This window comes from Pleurodeles waltl, chromosome 9, assembly GCF_031143425.1.
Source record: "Pleurodeles waltl isolate 20211129_DDA chromosome 9, aPleWal1.hap1.20221129, whole genome shotgun sequence".
NCBI lineage: Eukaryota > Metazoa > Chordata > Amphibia > Caudata > Salamandridae > Pleurodeles > Pleurodeles waltl.
In genome coordinates this window covers 630401816-630424162 of record NC_090448.1, presented here as the reverse complement: position 1 = coordinate 630424162, position 22347 = coordinate 630401816, and positions in this window count along the sequence as shown.

The following is a 22347-nucleotide window of genomic DNA, read 5'->3' as shown; positions in this document are numbered from 1 at the left end:
ATCTAAGAAAATTCTCTCCCACTACAATCCAAAATAATGTGCCCCACCCCAATTTGCCCCACTCCAATCCAGAACAACCTGTCTCACTCCAATATGCCGCGCTGCAGTCCAAAACAATCTGATTACTCCAATCCAAAGCAATTTGCTCCATTCCAGTCCAAAACAATCAGCCCCACTTCACTTCAAAACAATCTGCCTCACTCCAATCCAAAACAATCTGCCACATTCCAATCTGTCCCACTTCTATCTGCCCCACTCTAATCTGCCTCGCTCCAGTCCAAAACATTGTACCTCACTGCAATCCGCCCCACTCCAATCTGCCCCATTCTAATCAACCCCACTCTAATCCACCCCACTCCAATCTGCTCCACTCCAGTCTAAGGCAATCTGCCCGCTTCAATCTGCCCCACTCCAATCCAAAACAATCTGCCACACTCCAATCTGCTCCAGTCCAATCAATCCAAAACAATCTGCCCCACTCCAATCCAAAACAATCTTCACCCTCCAATCTGCCTACTCTAATCTTCTCGACTCCAACCAAAAACAATCTTCTTACTCCAATCCAAAACAATCTTCCCCATTCCAATCCACCCCACTCCAATCAGCCTCACTCCAATCAACCCCACTCCAACCTGCCCCACTTCAATCTGCCCCATTCCACTCCAATCAACCGCCCCTCAATCCACCCACTCAATCTCAGTTCACCCCACTCCAATTCATTCCACCCTACACCATTCCAATCCATCACAATCCAATCTACCCTATTACAATCCAATACACCTCACCTCACCCCAATCCAATCCACTCCACACCCTCCCCACTCAAATCCACCTACTCTAATACAAAACAATCTGCCCCAGACCAGTCTGCCGTCTCCATTCCAAAACAATCTGCCACACTCCAATCCAAAACAATCTGCCAAACTCCAACCCAAAACAATCTGCCCCTCTCCAGTGCAAAACAATCTGCTCCACTCCAATGCAAAACATGCCGCCTCATGCCAATCTGCCCACTCCAATCCAAAGCAATCTGCCCACTACAATCTTCCCCCCTCCAGTCCAAAACAATTTGCCCCACTACAATCAGCCCCACTCCAATCCAAAACAATGTGCCCCACTGCAATCTGCCCCACTTCAATCCAAAACAGTCTGCGCCACTCCAATGTGCCCCAATCGAATCCTAAACATTCTGCCCCACTCCAACCCACCCAACTTCATTCCACCCCCCTCCAGCCCATTGCAATTCACCCAATCCAATCCTCCCTACTCCAATCCAATCCACCCCACCCCACACAAATCCAATCCACCCCAATACAGCCACACCCAATTTACCCCACTCCAATCCACATCACTCCACTCCAATCCACCAAATCTTCAATCCAATCCACCTCAATTCAGTCCACCCCAACCCAATCCAGTTCACCCCACATCAATCCAATCCACTCCAATCAAATCCACCTGAATCCAATCCACCCCACTCAATCCAATCCACCTCATTCCAATCCAATCGGCAATCCATTCTATTTCACACCAATCCACACCACCTCATGCCAATCCAATCTACCCCACTCCAATTCACCCCATTTCATTCCACCCCACACCATTCCACACTATTCCACCACACTCCATTCTACCTCACTCCAACATTTCACCCCACTCCAATCCACCCCACCTCAATGCAACCTACCCCACTCCAATCCACTCCACTACCCCACCCCACCCCACACCAATCCAATCCAACCCACTCCCATCCCATCCCAAACCAATTCAATCCAATCCACCCCACCCACTCCGGTCCACCCCAATCCAATCCAATCCAATTCAATCCACCCCATTTCAATCCACCTCACTCCAATCTAATCTACCCCATTCAGTCCACCCTCCTCCAATCCACCCACTCGACTGCAGTCAAAACCAGCCCACTCTACTCCAATCCAACACACTCTAACCCAATGTAATCCACCCTACCCTAGATCAGCCCACACCACTCAATCCAATCCACCAAGCTCACTTCAATTCAATCCACCCCCCTCCAGTTCACCCCACCCCAATCCACACCACTGTAATCCACCAGCTCTAGTCCACCACACTCCACTCCAGTTCAATTCACCTTCCTTCAGTCCTGGCCAATCCACCTCCATCCAGTCCGGTCTAGTCTCCCGCATTCCACTCTAATTCACCCCACTCCAAACCACCACACTCTAATCCAATCCACCCCACCCCAGTCCTATCACTTCAATCCACCCACTCCAAACCAATCTAATCAACTCCAATCCAATCAGCCTCACCTCATTTCAATCCACCCTACTCCAATCCACTTCATCCAGTCCACCCACACAAATCCACCCCACTCTACCCAATCCAATACACACTGATCTACTCCAGTGCAGTCCACCCCACTACCTCAACACACTCCACCCTATTCCACCCCATTCCACTCCACCCTATTACACACTCTCTGCCACCGAACCACTGAATTCTTCTCCCCTTTACTTAACTCTATGACACTCTACTGCCCCTACTTCACACTATGACACTCTGGGCCAGATATACAAGGCCCTTGCGCCCACTTGCGCCACAGTAGCATCATTTTTTTAAACTACACTAATGTGGCATGAGGTAAGCATTTCTGTTGCTCCATATTTACAAAGTGGCACAATGCTAGCATTGCACCAATGTGTAACCCCTTGCGCCACATTATGCCTGTGCTAGGCATAATGTATGCAAGGGAGACGCTCATCCGCAGGGAGGCCGCAAAATATAGTGCAGTGAAATCTACAAGATTTCACGGCATCATTTTTTCCATCATTTTTAATGCCTGCACGTTGCAGGAAATAATGTTACAGGTTCACAATAACCTATGGGCCTTCCTAGTGCTTGGCTGGACTACCTCCATAATTAATGGTGCTAATCCAGCGAAGCACCACAAGAGCGTTATAAATTCTGATGATGTTGTGCTAATATGCGCCATGGTGTGCTGTATTGTTCATACAGCACTACTATAGTGAGATTAGAGGGACTAAGGGCGGCACAAGACAAGTGGCGCATCAGGACCTATGAATCACTTTCTTGTAGATCTGGCCCACTACTCCAACAAATCCAGCACACAACACTCTACACTTCTGACTCCACTCTAGGACACCCCACTACACTAATTTTTAGCCATGCTGAACAGCATCCACACTGGTGTACAACATGGCAAAAAACGTTGCCAAAGCCAACAGCTCTTGTATAGACAAGACCTATTGGCTTTGCCAATGCTCGCTTTAGTACAGTGATCATTAAAGCCTTACAAATGTGGATTCTCCTCTATACTAGGCATGACTCGATCTAGAAACTGTGTTTGATACGTTTGACAGGTCACTGATTTTTTTTACTAAAAAACACAAACAATGGACCTCAAGTGAGATAATGAGAAGGTTAGTTCTTCTAGACGAAAACAGGTGGCCATCTTTACTCACTGCAAAAGGGCTTGCTATCAAAATCCCTAACATAAGCGGAGTATAACAAGATGCCTTGTAGCCCAGCTCATAATTAATCTATTTATATCGGCTCTACATGGTAGTTATTGTAGGCTGAATGGTGGTCAACCATACACTGGTAACAGTATTATATGCAAATAACATTTTGTTTTTAGGTATCCACCAGTTAGAGTGTAATGCCTGCTTAGTTGCCTGCAAGAATGCCACGAGTCCAATTCCTTGAGAGTCGATCTCTCAAAATCCAAGATAATGACACTTAGAAGAGACATCAAAAGTGGTTCCTGATTCCATTAAAGCATGCAGTTACAATATGCTAAGAAATACAAATACCTGGGGCTAATCATGGTTGGCTAATTAACTTGGAAACCTCTATACATTATCAAATCTATGGCAAAATCGATCAAAGAAGATTGTAAGAATTCTATGCAAAATAGTTCTTAAATACCAGTCATTGTGGGATAGAATGTTATAATATTCACTTACCTAACTTATGGTATTGCGTTTTTCGGAACCATGTAAACTTGAGTGTCTGGACATCTTCGAAGGATGCATTCTGAGGGACAATCTACATATAAGAAAGTCTGTACCTAATCCAAGCCATTGAGCTGGAGCTTGCATTAGTTTCTGTAAAGGCGAGATGGATGTGTGCTTCATGGATGAGCTTAAACTCCATTAGCCTGCTGTCCATTTTTGGAAAAGTTTTGACAAAAATCTCTCTGCTTTCAGTACCCATTAGGGTGGCAAAAAACTGCCAATTCGGAGAATGCTGGAATGCTGGCTAGCCCTCTGGCTTGTTTAGGCCACTGTAAGCAAGTTCTTAAAAGGCCCTATAGCAAAGATCCGCTGATGGAAAGGGGTTATATTTAACTCACAAGTCTTTATATTCTTTTTGGGGTAGATTATTCATCCAAACATCATACCCTCATGTTGAGATTAAAGAGGTGAATCCAGAGTTAAGAGGAATCTACAAGTTGTTTCTTACGACTCACTTCCGTGCCTGGCATTGGCCGGTAGCTGGGGTAACATTGCGTCAGATCATTGCTAGTGCGGGTTTTACACAAGCAAATCCAGTCGGATGTACATGTATTAAACAAGAACACTAAAGGAGGCTACATTTTATGAGGAAAGTCAAAGATACGTTGCACTTTGGTTTCTGAATTCTCAGTTCGGGGCACACTTGGATGTAAGGATTTTTTTTTACCTATAACTAAACAATGCATTTTTTCTTAGTAACTGGAACATAATTGTAAATATGGCTTTGTTAAAAAAATAAGAAAAAATATAAGTAGACAAGGATTAGCCATGATAATTGATATACGTGTATATATTAACTCGGTACACAAGTTTAATATTTTTAACCCAAATAAACTAGTTATTAAATTTAATTGAACATGTGTCACGATGCCTAAGTGGGAATCCACGGATAAATCGGATGCTACAATCTCAAACCTGAGAGGAAAGGTGCAAAGTCGGAAAGGAGAGGCATTACATAGCAAAGTGCACGTGTGGAAGAGTCTTCACCTTAGACTAGCAAGAAGCTGACACAACCATTTGTGACCAACAGAGCACGTCTGTACCCTATGGTCTCACATTCTGAGCAGTACCTGGATCCTCATTGCGAGACAGGGCATGGTGACACCCCCCCTTCCCCAGCTACAGCGAGGGTGGGGTTCTTGTTGGGCCTCGCTGTCTGCAACTGGGCAGATAAAGGCTCATAATTAACACGAAAGGATGGGTGAGTGAGTGTGTGAGTAAAAGGATGTATGTAAGGATGAATGTGTGAGTGAAAGGGTGGATGGATACATGAGTGAGTGAAAATGTGGGTGATGGATGATGGATGGGTGGATGGATTGATGGACGGACTGACGGATGAGTGAAAGGATGGATGGGTTGAGGAGTAAGTGAAGAAATGGATAGATGAGTGAGTGAAGCGATGGGTGGATAGATGAGTGAAAGGCTGGAGGGGTGGATAATGGATGGACCGGTGTATAGGTGGATGAGTGAAAGGATGTATGGATGTGTGAAAGGATGGATGAGTGAAAGAATGGATGGATAAGTGAAAGGATGCATGGACGAGTGAAAAGGAGGATGGATGGATGAGTGAAAGAGATGGAGATTGAATGGACGGATGAAAGGGTGAATGGATGATGAATGAAAGGGTGAATGGATATATTGATGAGTGAAAGGTTGGATGGATGAGTGAGAGGATGGATGACTGGAAGAATGCATGGATGAATGAAAGGAAATCTAGATGGATGGAGTGAAAGTGTCGATGGATAGGTGAGTGAAAGGATGAATGGATGAGTGAATGGGTGGATGGAGGGATGGATGAGTGAAAGGATGGCTGGGTTTGATGAGTAGGTTTAGAGATGGATGGATAGGTTTGGATATGGAAGGACAGATGGATGGATGGAGGGACAGAATGGTGAAAAACAAACATGAATGAAAGAATGAGTGGATGGCTGACAGAATGTAAATCTGAAATGCCGGATATCAGTGGGTGCATAGAAGGGTGAAATGATGAATGAATAGATGCTTGGATGGAAGAGACAAGAGAGTTCTTCTGGGGGTGGTGTGATGACTTTCATGGTTGCCATAGGAGCTTTGGTTCAAAGTGTGGGGGGGGGGGTATTTAAATTTTTTGGCTACTCCCTTAGGTCTAGTAACAGCAGTTACTGATAACTTCCTGGGACAGAATTGCTAGAACTAACACGGAATGAGGTCTTGAGATAAAAGTAAACTTGCATGCAAGTTAGACTGACAGAGTCAAGCTCACAGAGTTTTATTTCTAGAATCTGTATATTAAGGCACAAGCAGATTTTCAAATGCTCAGTATGTGCACAAATGTCTTTACATACACGCATATGCCCCATGTGTGAGTCAGAGAGTGTGTCAGGCACAGATCTTGCTGCGACCGCCATTAATAAAGCCATCTACAGGGCGATCTGCACTCAGACCACTTCCTATTCCCCTGTGACCTCACTAATTGGTAAAGTATGGGAAGCCGTTCATGTCAAAATTACAGCTCCCCATATTGGACACCTCCTGAAATGCATAGCGTGCTGCAAAATGAATATGACACACATCAGAATGAATGTACTATGTGTCAAAATAATTATGATACCTGGCAGAGTGAATCTGAATTGAACCAAAACAAATATGAAACCTGGCAGAATGAATATGCTACTTAATGATTAATATGAATAACACACACACCAAATTGAATAAGAAATATACTGAAATATACATAAATCATACTGAAATTAATATGGCCCTCACTGTAAACAATAAAGCAATCACTGAAACTAATACAATATTTACCAAAAAGAATGGGGCATTTATTGAAATGATTGACTTATGCCAAGAGAAATATGACATACATTGAAATTAATATGGCAGATTGAAAATAATATAAAGTAGTGAAATGAATATATTATATTCTGAAAAGAAAACAATGCACATTGAAACTAATACAATGTACATTGAAATGAACATTAAACATGTTGCAATTAATTTAAATTGTGTTGAAATGAATATTACCGAGATGGCAATGAACATGAGACACACAGAAATGAATAGGAGATGATTAAAAATGAATATGGCTTGTGTTGAAATTAATGCAACCCCATTGAATTGAAGGTCTCATGTTTTCAAATGAGTATGACCACAGCTGAAATTCACATGAGATTTGTTAAAATGAATATGGCACGCCTTGAAATTAATATGACACATATTCAAACTAGTATGATACATATTCAAATTAATATGATTTATGTTAAAATTGATAAGTTGCATCTTAAACTTAACATGACACGTGTTAATATGAATATGACATCCACTGAAATAAACTTAACATTGATTGAAAAGAATATAACACATGTTAAAATGAATATGACCTACGTTGAAATGAATATGACCTTCATTGAAATGAATTTGACATGTTTTAAAATTAATACGAGTAACGTTAAAATCATCATGACATTTATCACAATGAATATGGCTTGCATTGAAAGTGATATGATATACATTGACATGATTACGATATATATGTTGCAATGGATATGATTCATGTTAAAATTAAGATGTGATAATATGAATGAAGCATCCATTGAAACAAATATGAGCTCCACCGAAATGAAGTCAACATGTCTGAAACTGAATATGACCAATGCTGAAATTAAAATGAAACTTGTCAAAATGAATATGTTGTGCTTTGAAATTGATATGATACACAGCAAAATAAATACTGCATATATTGAAATTTATATGACCTATGTTGAAATGGATATGACCCGTGTTAAAATTATTATGACAGTTGTTAAGGTGAATATGACATCCATTGAAATGAATGACATTATTAGAAAGGAATATGACACGTTAAGATGAATATGAGCCACTTTGAAATGAATATGACACCTGATGAAATTAATATGGCCCACATCAAAAGTTATATGACATTCTGTAACATGAATATCACACTTTTTGAAATGAAAATGATACTGTGAGATAAATGTAACATGCTTTGAAATGAATTAGGCAAATATTGAAATGAACACAAGCCATGTTTAAATGAATATGAATGCTGTTTAAATGAATATAGCTTGCTCTGAACTTATGTGGATTTGCTTTAAAATTAATATGACATATTGTAAGAAGTTGGCTCTGTATGTACTATTTCAAAGTAAGAAATAGCATGCACAGAGTCCAAGGGTTCCCCTTAGAGGTAAGATAGTGGCAAAAAGAGATAATTTTAATGCTCTATTTTGTGGTAGTGTGGTCGAGCAGTAGGCTTATCAGAGGGTAGTGTTAAGCATTTGTTGTACACACACAGGCAACAAATGAGGAACACACACTCAAAGACAATTCCAGGCCAATAGGTTTTTATATAGTAAAATATCTTTTCTTAGTTTATTTTAAGAACCACAGGTTCAAGATTTACAAGTAATACTTCAAATGAAAGGTATTTCACTCAGGTATCCTAGAAACATTGAATCAACACAATATCATGTACAGGTTTGGCAAAAATGGCAATAAGCTATTTTAAAACTAGGCACAGTGCAATTTTCAACAGTTCCTGGGGGAAGTAAGTATTGGTTAGTTTTGCAGCTAAGTAAAACACCTACAGGATTCAAAGTTGGGTCCAAGGTAGCCCACCGTTGGGGGTTCAGGGCAACCCCAAAGTTACCATACCAGCAGCTCAGGGCCGGTCAGGTGCAGAGGTCAAAGTAGTGCCCAAAACGCATAGGCTTCAATGGAGAAGGGGGTGCCCCGGTTCCAGTCTGCCAGCAGGTAAGTACCCGCGACTTTGGAGGGCAGACCAGGGGGGTTTTGTAGGGCACCGGGGGGGACACAAGTCAGCACAAAAAGTACACCCTCAGCGGTACAGGGGCAGCCGGGTGCAGAGTGCAAACAGGCGTTGGGTTTGCAATTCGTTTCAATGGGAGACCCAGGGGTCTCTTCAGCGAAGCAGACAGGCAAAGGGGGGGGGGGGGTCCTCAGAGTAGCCACCACCTGGGAAAGGGAGAGGGCCCTATGGGGGTCGCTTCTGCACTGGAGGTCGGATCCTTCAGGTCCTGGGGGCTGTGGGTGCAGTGTCTTTACCAGGCATTGGGTTCTTTGAAGCAGGCAGTCACGGTCAGGGGGAGCCTCTGGATTCCCTCTGCAGGCGTTGCTGTGTGGGCTCAGGGGGGTCAACTCTGGCTACTCACGGGCTCGCAGTCACCGGGGAGTCCTCCCTGTAGTGTTGTTTCTCCACAGGTCGAGCCGGGGGCGTCGGGTGCAGAGTGGAAAGTCTCACGCTTCCGGCGGGAAACGTGGAGTCCTTTAAAAGTTGTTTCTTTGTTGCAAGTTTCAGTCTTTGTGGAACAGGGCCGCTGTCCTCGGGAGTTCTTGGTCCTTTTAGATGCAGGGTAGTTCTCTGAGGCTTCAGAGGTCGCTGGACCCTGTTGCAGTTTTTCTCGAAGTGTGGAGGCAGGCCAGTAGGGCCGGGGCCAAAGCAGTTGGTGTCTCCGTCTTCTCTGCAGGGCTTCAGGTCAGCAGACCTTCTTCGTCTTCAGGTTGCAGGAATCTATCTTCCTAGGTTCTGGGGGCCCCTAAATACTCAATTTAGGGGTGTGTTTAGGTCTGGGGGGTTAGTAGCCAATGGCTACTAGCCCTGAGGGTGGCTACACCCTCTTTGTGCCTCCTCCCTGAGGGGAGGGGGGCACATCCCTAATCATATTGGGGGAATCCTCCATCTGCAAGATGGAGGATTTCTAAAAGTCAGAGTCACCTCAGCTCAGGGCACCTTAGGGGTTGCCCTGACTGGCCAGTGACTCCTCCTTGTTTTTCTCATTATCTCCTCCGGCCTTGCTGCCAAAAGTGGGGCCGTAGCCGGAGGGGGCGGGCATCTTCACTAGCTGGGATGCCCTGTGGCGCTGTAACAAAGGGGGTGAGCCTTTGAGGCTCACCGCCAGGTGTTACAGCTCCTGCAGGGGGAGGTGAGAAGCACCTCCACCCAGTACAGGCTTTGTTACTAGCCACAGAGTGACAAAGGCACTCTCCCCATGTGGCCAGCAACATGTCTGGTGTGTGGCAGGCTGATAAAACTAGTCAGCCCACACTGGAAGTTGGGTATGTTTTCAGGGGGCATCTCTAGGATGCCCTCTGCGTGTATTTCACAATAAAATGTACTCTGGCATCAGTGTGCATTTATTGTGTTGAGAAGTTTGATACCAAACTTCCCAGGTTTCAGTGTAGCCATTATGGTGCTGTGGAGTTCGTGTTTGACAGACTCCCAGACCATATACTCTTATGGCTACCCTGCACTTACAATGTCTAAGGTTTTGCTTAGACACTGTAGGGGCATAGTGCTCATGCACCTATGCCCTCACCTATGGTATAGTGCACCCTGACTTAGGGCTGTAAGGCCTGCTAGAGGGGTGACTTGTCTATGCCATAGGCAGTGTGAGGTTGGCATGGCACCCTGAGGGGAGTGCCATGTCGACTTAGTCATTTTCTCCCCACCAGCACACAAGCTGGCAAGCAGTGTGTCTGTGCTGAGTGAGGGGTCCCAAGGGTGGCATAAGACATGCTGCAGCCCTTAGAGACCTTCCCTGGCATCAGGGCCCTTGGTACCAGGGGTACCAGTTACAAGGGACTTACCTGGATGCCAGGGTGTGCCAATTGTGGAGACCAAGGTACAGTTTTAGGGAAAGAACACTGGTGCTGGGGCCTAGTTAGCAGGCCTCAGCACACTTTCAAATCATAACTTGGCATCAGCAAAGGCAAAAAGTCAGGGGATAACAATGCCAAGGAGGCATTTCCTTACACATATTGAAATGAATGTCACATGTTCTCAAAGGGTTGCATTACAAGTTTGGTGGTTTGTGCACAACCATAGCAGTGGTGTGACCGCCATCTGCTTGGCAGTCAGACCACAGTATTACAATGCTGGCAGTCCCATAGGGAAAGACTGCTGCAGTCCCGCCAGCACCACCAGGCAGCGCAGACCACCGCGGTGGCGAGGCAGGCCAAAAAGGCCGACAGAGCCGGTGTTTCGGATGGAAACATTATGATGTTGCCTACCGCCAGCGTGACCGTGGCAGTCCAACCACCACATTCCAGCAGGTGGAAATGGAAAGCATAAAAGAAGCAACTCACCTGCAGGCAGTGTTACACGACCTGTGCCGCCATGGAGCCCATCACACACACGTCCTGCCGCAGGTGCTGCTCATCGATGGACCCACACAGCACCCACATTGCAACACAATGGAAGGTCAATGGGATGCACAATAGGTTGTGAAACGAATATCCAAAGCTCACAATGCAAACAATACCTGCATAATAGTGATGGCGACATCAGGAGCATGCATGGACACATTTCACTTTGCACATACCCCTAAAACAGCATTGGCATAGGAACTGACCCTTCATGTATCACAGGGACAAACAACATTTGAGCCAAGTGAAATTCCTAGCTGCCAAATGTGTAATTGCAAGTCAAGAAAGAACATACAACGGCAACAGCATGGTCCAGACATCTAGATGATGAAGCTGTAAGGTACACACATCAAAGTGGACACATGGTCAGTCAAATCCAAAGGAAGCTACCACAATTTAACATCCTCCATGTGTGGACCAACAAAACTGTAGCTTCCGCACATGAGACGAAAGTACAATCTATATCAGGGGACAAATCTACACTATACATACTGACATTGGCCAACACAAGATGAAATACTTACCCTAGCAAGCATACCACAATGCAATAACACCCCAATTGGATCAACACCCACATATCCATACAGTGAACATCTACCCTTGTATTGGGTGACCAACACTTCTCACAAAGTCAGATATTAAAAAACAACAGCAAATGTGGTAGATGTGTCTGTGGGTGTTGTGGTGGTGTCTGGGGGTATGGTGACTGAGGGGTGTGGGGCTGTGGGCTGTGAGCTGTTGTAGGAGGCTGGCCTGGCTTGTAGTGGGTACCGTAGGTACTTACACCTTATACGAGGTCCAGTTATCCCTTATTAGTGAAATGTGGTAGTGTTCTAGCAGCTTAGGCTGATAGAGGTAGCTGTAGCAGAGCAGCTTAAGCTGAACTATGAGACATGCAAAGCTCCTGCAATACCGCTTATAGTTACACAGTACTTATACACAATAAAAGACAATACTCAGTGTTACCAAAAATAAAGGTACTTCATTTTAGTGACACAAGACCAAAATTATCTTAGAGGCAATTCTCGTTCTGGAGGTAAGTATTATACACAATATATACACTAGACACCAAAATCAGCTAAGTAAATAGTCATAGGATAGTGCAAACATTAGAAAATAACATGGAATGCAATCGGAAGAAATAGGCCTTGGGGCAACACAAACCATATACTAAGAAAGTGGAATGCGAATCACACATTCCCCCCTAAGCAAGTGTAGTGTGTAGTGGGGCACTGGGAGTGTAAGAAAACCACAAAGGTGGTAAAATACCCCACCCCAGAGCCCAGGAAAGTAGGAGTAAAGGAATGCAAGTTTCTTTAGGACACACTAAAAGTTGTGAATAGAGTTATTGCAAGAACCAAGCAAGACTGCAAGCAACAAATGGTGGATTCCTGGACCTGAAGACCTGTAAAGAGAGGAGACCAAGTCCAGAAGCCGCAGAAGATTCCAGGAAGGACAGGAGCCTCTGCCAACCTAGAAGATGGTGCAAAAGAGGATTCTCCGGTTGGAAGAAGTCTGCAGGAGAACACCAATGAAGATGGCTGTGGGTTCCTGCATAATGCAAAGGATGTCCCACGTGGAGATGTTGGATGCAGGTGAGTTGTAGCGCTGGATTAGTCCAACAAGCCTTGGTTCAAGCAGAGTCGTGGATTGTGTTAAAATGGCGCTGCCTGGACCCAGGAGGGACCTGGGGCCTCAACTTAGACTGAGGACCCACAGAGGTCCCAGGACACGGGGACAAAGAAGGTGCAAATTCCGGTTGCTGCAGCACTACAAAAGAAGGTCCCATGCCGCCAGAGAACAACTCAGCGAGTTGAGCATCACAGGATAGAGTGCTGGGGGCCTGGGCCAGGCTGTGAATGAAGGATTCTTGCAAATAGTGCACAGAGGCCTCAGGAGGTGAAGATGACGTGGTGCACAGGGGTACTGTCGCAAACGAGGAAGGCAAGCTCTTACCTCCTCCAAATTTGGACAGCTGGACCTTAGGACATTCTGTGTCGAAGGGGTCCACCACCTGTGTTCCAAATAGCACGCTCGTCATCGGGAGAGGAGTCCCAGAGATAATGTTGTCATCTTAGAAGGTGCCTGCTGGAGCAGGGAAGTGACTGTCACTCCACAGGAGATTTCTTCGGTCCTTCTGGTGCAGGGTGAAGACAGGGAGTCCCCAGAGTGTGCACACCATGAAAACTGTTGCAGGTGCTGGCTGGAGCTGAAGTTGTAGAGTCGCAGTAGCCTTTCTGGATACTTTGTTGCAGATACAGCAGTTCCTGGAGCGGTCTGCGGTTGATCCGAGGTCAGAGGATGAAGCAGGAGTTGTAGAGGAATCCTAATGGAAACTTGCAAGCCAAATCTGAAGAGGAACCCACAGGAGAGACCTTAAGTAGCCCTGAGGGGGGGATTGGCTACCTAGCCAGGTATGCACCTATCAGGAGGGGTCTCTGACGTCACCTGTTGGCACTGGCCACTCAGAGATCTCCAGAGTGTCCCCACACCTTGGAAAACAAGATGGCTAACGCAAGGGACACAGTGCAGGAGCTCTGGGCACCACCCCTGGAGTGGTGATTGACAGGGGAGTGGTCACTCCCAGTCCCATTGTCCAGTTTCGTGCCAGAGGAGGGATAGGGGGTCCCTGAACTGGTGTAGACTGGCATAAGCAAGGAGGGCACCATCTGTGCCCTGTAAAGCATTTCCAGAGGCTCTGGACGGCTGCCCCTCCCAAGCCTGTAACACCTATTTCCAAAGGAAGAGGGCGTAACACCCTCCTCCCAAAGGAAATGCTCTGTTCTGCCTTCCTGGGACTGGGCTTCTCAGACCCCAGGAGGGCGGAACCCTGTCTGTGAGGTGGCAGCAGGTGTAGCTGCAGTGCAAGCCTCAGAGAGCTGGTTTGGCAGTACTGGGGGTTCATGGTGGAGCCCACAGGATGCATGGGATTGGCCCCCCAATACCAGATTTGGAATGGGGGGACAATTCCATGATCTTAGACATGTTACATGGCCATATTTGGAGTTACCATTGTGAAGCTACACATAGGTATTGACCTATATGGAGTGCACCCGTGTAATGGCATCCCCGCACTCACAAAGTCCCGGAAAATGGCCCAGAACTATGTGGGGGCACCTTTGCTAGTGCAAGGGTTCCCTCACACTTAGTAACTTTGCACCTACCCTTCAGCAAGTGAGGGTTATACATATTGGTGACTTATACATACTTAAGTGCAGTGAAAATGGCTGTGAAATAGTGTGTGCACTATTTCACGCAGGCTGCAATGGCAGGCCTGTGCAAGAGTTTGTCTGAGCTCCCTATGGGTGGCAAAAGAAATGCTTCAGCCCATATGGATCTCCTGGAACCCCAATCCCCTATGTACCTAGGTACCATATACTAGGGACTTATTATGGGGGTCCAGTATGCCAATTGAAATTGGTAAATGAAGTCACTAGCCTACAGTGACAAATTTACAAGCAGAGAGAGCATAAGCACTGAGGTTCTGGTTAGCAGAGCCTCAGTGACACATTCAAGCACTATACAGACACACACATTAGGCCATAAACTATGAGCAATGGGGTCCTGACCAGCAAGATCCCAGTGAGACAGGCAAAAACATACTGACATACAGGTATAAATAGGGGTAACATGCCAAGGAAGATGGTACTTTCGTACAGCAGTATTTAATTATCAGGACATGTAAAATACCCCAGTATATGTCCTACCTTTTAAATACACTGCACCCTGCCCATGGGGCTGTCTTGGGCCTACCTTAGGGGTACCTTACATGTAGTAAAAGGGAAGCTTTGGGCCTGGCAAGTGGGTGCACTTGCCAGGTTGAAATTGCGGTTTACAACTGCACACACAGACACTGCAGTAGCAGGTCTGAAGCATGTTTACAGGGCTACTCATGTGGGTGGCACAATCAGTACTGCAGGCCCAATAGTAGCATTTGATTTACGGGTCCTGGGCACACATGTTGTACTATACTAGGGACTTACGGGTAAAACAACTATGCCAATCATGGATAAACCAATCATCAGGTCAATTTAGACAGCGAGCACTTGCACTTTAGCACTGGTCAGCAGTGGTAAAGTGCTCAGGTTCCAAAAGGCGGCAAAAAGTAAATGTAGCACATAGTCGAAAACATATATTTACTTTAGTTAATTAATTTGTGTTCATACCATATCCTTTCAGAATATGTAATATTAATTTCAATATGTATTGTTAATTTTAAAACAAATCAACATCTATTCAAGGCAAGCCATATTTAAACAGTGAGCATTTTAGTTTACACATGGCTTGTGTTTATTTCGATATGTGCTTTATTAATTTCAAAGCGTGCTATATTTATCTCATATAGTTTCATATCCATTTCAATAAGTGGCATATTGATTTTAATGAATGTCATATTCATTTTGATATGGGTCATATCAACTTCATCAGATATCATATTCATTTGAAAATGGTTCATATAAATCTTAACATGTGTCATACTGCTTTAAATGAATGGCATATTCGTGTCAATGGATGTCATATTCATCTTAACACCTGACATTATCATTTTAATATGGGTCACACCCATTTCAACATAGGTCAAATTCATTTCAATGTATGCAATATTCATGTCTCTGTGTATCAAATTGATTTCAAAGCATAACATTCATTTTGACAAGTTTCATTTTAATGTCAGCATTGGTCATATTCAGTTTAAGGAATGTTGAATTAATTTCAAAAGGGCTCATATTCATTTCATGTCATATTCATCTTAGCATGTGTCATATTCCTTTCAATAGATTTCTCATTCATATTAACGCGTGATATTGATTTTAACATGACTCATACCAATTGCAACACATATTATAATCATGTCAATGTGTATCATATTACTTTCAATGCAAACCATATTCATTGCTTTATAAATGTAATGTTCATTGCACATTATATTCCTTTCAGAATAACGAATTTTCATTTCAGTACCTTATATTCATTTCAAGCTGTCATATTCATTCCAATGTGTGTCACATTCCTCTTGGCATATGTCAGTCATTTCAAGAAATGACTCTTTCTTTTTGACAAATATTGTATGTGTTTCAGTGATTGCTTTATTATTTACAGTGAGGGCCATATTTATTTCAGTATGATTGATATATATTTCAGTATATCTCTTATTCAATTCTGAGTGTGAGTTATTCATAATAATCACTAAGTAGCATATTCACTTTGCCTGGTTTGATATTTGTTTTGGTTGAAGTCAGATTCACTCTGCCAGGTATCATATTTATTTTGACACATAGTACATTCATTCTGGTGTATGTCATATTAATTTTGCAACACGCTATGCATTCCAGGAGGTGTTCTATATAGGGAGCTGTAATTTTGACATGAACGGCTTCCCATAGTAAAGGGTGTTGCAGGGGAATGCCAGGCCTGCCAACTCACAGGGTGCCACCATGTGTCTCACAATGTCACCCCTCTTCATCTGGTGAGGAGTCAATATCACATGGTGGGAGGGGAAACGAGCTGGAAACCACACTGAAGGGGGATTTCCAGCTGTCTTTCAAGGGTTTGAACAACCAATGTCCATTAACGGCTGTGAAAACACCTAAGCATATTGGCACCAGCCTCAGCAAGCTTTTTTTATGGGTAGGGAACTTAGAGGAGGCAAAAAGTGCCTCCAAGGCTTCGACAGCAAGTATTTTGTAGTTGGCAGGTTCGCAAAGCACAATGGTGATATGGTACAGAAACGTTTTCAGGCACTGCAGGCCTCTGTACTCCGTTGCTCATCTAAAAGGTGAGCAATAGAGGATTCCCTTACATTCCAACTTCTGGTTGTGGGAGAATAATGTAATTGACAGTACGAACATGCACGTGCTGCTCAGGCCTGTGCATGATAATGTGCTACCCGTCTTACTTGGGGGAAGGATGGGATAAGTATTACCTTCTGCAGGCTCCTGTCCCTTCACCCACTTTTCTTATGGAAACCAATGGAATTTGGACCAGTACGTGCATTCTCCCTGCCAGTGCTCAAATTGTGCCAGAGGTTGCAGATGGCGGGCACAGGCACTCTTTGTTTTGGGGACCGGGACTTAATGGGGACCAAAGCAAGAGGTTGAAAAGGAAGGAGGAAAACAGCAAATAATCAAAATTGAGAGGCATAGGGAAAAGGGGAAAACATAAGAAAACAGTGTCAAAGGGAGAACGCAGGGATGAAAAGACCCTGATATAATGGACAGGAAACATAAGGTGTTAAAATAAAGAGGCCTGAGGTAGAATTAAGACTAAGCAGCCTTAGAACTTTGCACTCGACAGGCAGCACTGGCGGCAGGCTCCTAAAAAAACTTTGGGATTCCGCATTTAGAAGTTTTAGCTCGCTCCTCGCATATGCACAGAGAAAGGCCTGCAAAATCAAGTAGAGACGTCCGATTATGGTCTCTCTCGCTCTTCAGCTGCATGCCTTTGATTATAAAAGTCAAAAAGGCAGCTGCACATCACCAAGGGGTATCTTGCCTCTCACACAGGTATAGCCACATTTTCATGATTCTGACCCCTGTCTGGGGCAGTTACAGACTGGTTGACTGGGGTCGGCATCGTAAGTAAAACGTGCAATTGGCGCGCCCAATTTTTTCCATTTTAGGGGTTTTAATTTTGATTTTTCCCTTCAATTTGGTGTCAATATGCTTTAAGAAGATCAAATAAAAGAGCATAAAGGGGGTCATTCCTACCCTGGCGGTCCGAGACCGCCAGGGTAGGGGACCGCAGATGCACCGCCAACAGGCTGGCGGTGCATCCAGGCCCATTCTGACCGCGGCGGTAAAGCCGCGGTCAGAAAAGGGAAACCGGCGGTTTCCCGCCGGTTTTCCCCTGGGCTGCAGAATCCTCCATGGCGGCGCTGCAGGCAGCGCCGCCATGGGGATTCTGACCCCCTTCCCGCCAGCCTGGTTCTGGCGGTTTTGACCGACAGAACCAGGCTGGCGGGAACGGGTGTCGTGGGGCCCCTGGGGGCCCCTGCAGTGCCCATGCCAATGGCATGGGCACTGCAGGGGCCCCCTAACAGGGCCCCACTTAGAATTTCAGTGTCTGCTTAGCAGACACTGAAATTCGCGACGGGTGCTACTGCACCCGTCGTACCCCTTCCACTCCGCCGGCTCCATTCGGAGCCGGCTTCCTCGTGGAAGGGTGTTCCCACTGGGCTGGCGGGCGGCCTTTTGGCAGTCGCCCGCCAGCCCAGTGGGAAACCCAGAATGACCGCCGCAGTCTTTTGACCGCGGTACGGTCTTCTGGCGGTTCCTGCTTGGCGGGCGGCTCCCGCCGCCCGCCAAGCTTAGAATCACCCCCAAAGTGTCATAAAGGAACAAGCCTATAAAACACTGATCAGACGATGAACAAGGAGGTGGTTATAAAGATCCACTATCCGTGTGGCAATGGTTTCTTGCATATACCTCAGATAACAATCTAGTCATTACAATGGCAGTTTTACCCTATAATGTATCTGATGGGTGATATTCAATGCATCTTAATCCGTGCCAGAGCTGCCCTTCCAGAGCTTCATATTTTCATACATTTTTAAGTGCACCCTTGTCAGCTGTAGATCGATTTTTCTGAGGAAATGATCTCATCCTGGTGCCATATTCGGTGGCACATATCTACAGCCGATGACACAGGGCCCCTCCACTCCAGAGCTATAGCCCGTTGAGCAACCATGAGTCCCAAAGTGCAAAGGGTCTGCTTGTCAACTGGGCTGATCTAGGACCCTCTTTGGCCCAGGGTTGCAAAGGGTGGTCTCGGTGGTCTCCCTTCTCTCCCGATGATAGCAGCACCAGTTTCCCACCAGATCATATCAAATTTCTAGAAAGTGTGGAAAAAAGCCCTTCACCTCTTAAATCTAATTCAGGTTGACTTTGGAACAAGACCCATGTCGCAGTGTATTGTGCAGGCAGATACAGTATGTTGTGTGCCGGAATTTGAATAGTAGAACTCATGCACTTCGCTGGAAGACTACTTCTTGTGGACCGGGAAGATCTACCCCACAGTCCATGTCATCCATTCTCCCAAGAGTGGACTTCCATGTGTGTGTGTGATCTCTCCACGATTTCCCAGGAAATTGTTATTTTATACAAAAAGGTTTGATATATCACTGGTTTCATATTTCCTTGTAATTCAACAATGCACTACTGAACCTCAGCCAATTCCTTCCAAACAATGTTAAACGTAAGTATGCACTTTCTGTGAAATCACAAGAAAAGCGTGACAAATTTGAAGAAGGATAGCGCCTGGGGACTGGGACTGAACTGTGTCAGGCTGGCTTCTACTGAATATGGTGTTATAAGGACTACTGTGCTCTCCACAGGGGGAAAACCTGGGGCTCCTTATTCCAAGATCTCAAGAGGCCAACACAAAGTAGGCAGACTCGGACTGGCCTATAGGACAATTAGGCAGCATCTAAAGCTGACCTGACAGATTAGTGTATGGGCTGTTTTTTGCTGACTTTGCTGTTTTGTGGATCAGTTTTATGGTTTATGGTTTCTCTGATATTACTACAAACATTGTCTTCAGCATCCACAAATGCATTAATTCTCCCATAATTTGTAAATCACCTATGTACATTGTTTTTACACATCTAAACCCGCATTGGTTTGTAAATGTAGGCCACTTTTTAGGTCAAAGACTACCAGACAGCAGAGCTGTCTTATTTGCAAAGGTTTCTTGGGGACATTCAGAAAGCTTTCCTGGTAACGCCTTGCACCTAACGCTTACCATTGGCTTTGTGTTGTGTAACTCACAGTTGCTTGCTTTCTATTTGTTGGCTTTCTTTTTTTTAGGTTGCCCTGTATGTTTTGTCCCTCCTGTGGAGCATATGCTATTTACTGTATTCTTCCACGAGGGCTCCCTTTCTATAATAGTGCCTTTAAATTCTGCTTTTATCTTGTTGAATTTGCTGTGCATTCAAAGACAGAGGTCACGTTTCTGGGTTTGGGTTCTGTGAGAGCTTGGTATTTGATTTTCTTTTTCTGCCTTCAAATTCAGAGGATTTATGTGACAATCATGCTGGGCATTGGGGTTGTGCTGGCAGAAGGCTGTATGTACACTGTTATTTTTTTCTAGCACGCAACAAAATTTAATGTCTGTAAAACAATGCAAATATTTCAAAATATATCAGAATTAGGAAGGCACTAATAAAGCACATTTTTTGTAATTCTGAAGAGTAGTGGAAACAAATATGTTAATACAATCAAAACAATCAATACACTAGTTAATGCCGTTTCCAGACATTATCAACATTGAACTGTACAATTTTACCAGTAAAACTACATCCCTGTGAAAATGTAATGGCAATTTCAATTGAAAATGTGTTATCTGTTATGGCAGTATGCACACCCTGTACACCATGAAAACCTATGACACTCTACTCCACTCTATGCTATGCCACTCTGCTCTCTGCCACTCCATGCCACCACACTCTAAAACACTCAACAACACTCTACTCCACTCTCCAATTATCTAATCTGCTCTGTGGCACTCTACGCTGCCCCACTCAGTGCCACTCTACGTCAATCTACACCACTTTACTATATGATAGTCTACTCCACTCTACGATCCTCCACTCTATGACACTCTACTCCATTCCACTGTACTCCACTCCACTCTACATCACTCTGCTTTATGACCATGTACTCAACTCTGCCACTCTATGCCACTCCACTCTACACCATGTTATGCCATTTCACTCTGAGCCACTCTGCTCTACTGTACGCCACTCCACTCTATGCCCCTCTATGATGCTCTATGCCATCTACTCCACCACATTCTACACCACTTCATGCCACACTGCTTTATGACACTTTACCCCATTTTATGCAACACCACTCCACTCCACTCTATGGCACTCCGCTCCAGTTTACAGCACCCTACTGTATTCCACTCTGCAACATTTTACTCCACTGTACATGCTTTACTTCACTCCACACTAAGCCACTTTAGGGCACTCAACTCCACAACACTCCACTCTACGTGTTTCCATTATAAGACACTCTACTCCACTCTGTGCCACTCCACTCCATGCAACTATACCCCACTCCAATCCGCCCAACGACACTCCAATGTACAACACTTTACTCTGCTGTACACTACTATTCCACTGCACTCTACAACACTTTACTCCACTACACTCTATGCCACTCTACTTTGCTCTATGGCACTCCACTCTCCTCCATTCTACGTCGCTCCACGCCACTCAACTCTATAATATTTGGCTCTACAACCCTTCGTGACACTCTACTCCTCTCCACTCCATTCTCCAACACTTTACTACACTACTCTCTGTGCCACACTTCTCTACACCACTCTAAGAAACTCTACTCCACTCAATGACACTTTACTCCACTCTACACCACACCACTCTGCACTACTCCACTCTGTGTCACTCTACTCCACTCTATGCTACTTCACTCTATGATACTCTACTTCCCTCTATGCCAGTGGTTCCCAACCTGTGGTCCGGGGACCCCAGGGGGTCCGTGAAGCCACCTCAGGGGGTCCACGACAGCTTAGAAAATTAAATAATATTAAAAGATTTGTTCCCCAGCTTTCAATATTCACTCAGTGAGGGGTTCTCGGATTCCAGTAATAATTCATTGGGGTTCCCCGGGTTCCAGTAATGATAAAGTGGGGGTCCACAGAAGTCAAAAGGTTGGGAACCACTGCTCCATGCCATTCAGGCACCTCCACTCTACTCCACTTTATGCAACTCTATGCCACTCCACTCAATGGAACTCTACTCCAGTCTACACCAATCTACTCCACTCTACACCAGTCTATGCCACTCCATTCTACAACACTCTACTCCACTGTAGGATACTCTACTTTATTCTATGTCACTCCACTCTACACCATTCCACTCTATGACCTTCTTCTCCACTCCACTCTCCGACACACTACTCCACTGTACGGCACTCCACTTTACCCTCTCTACTCCACTCTACGCCACAACACAATACTCCACTATACAACCCTCTACTCTATGACCCTCCATGACACTCTACGGCACTTGACTCCAGTCCACACTATGACACTTTACTCTACAACAGGCCTCTCTAATCAACACCACTGTGCGCCACTCCACTCTATGAAACTCTACACCACTCCACTCTACTCCAGTCTATGCCCTGTACTCTAGGCCTCTC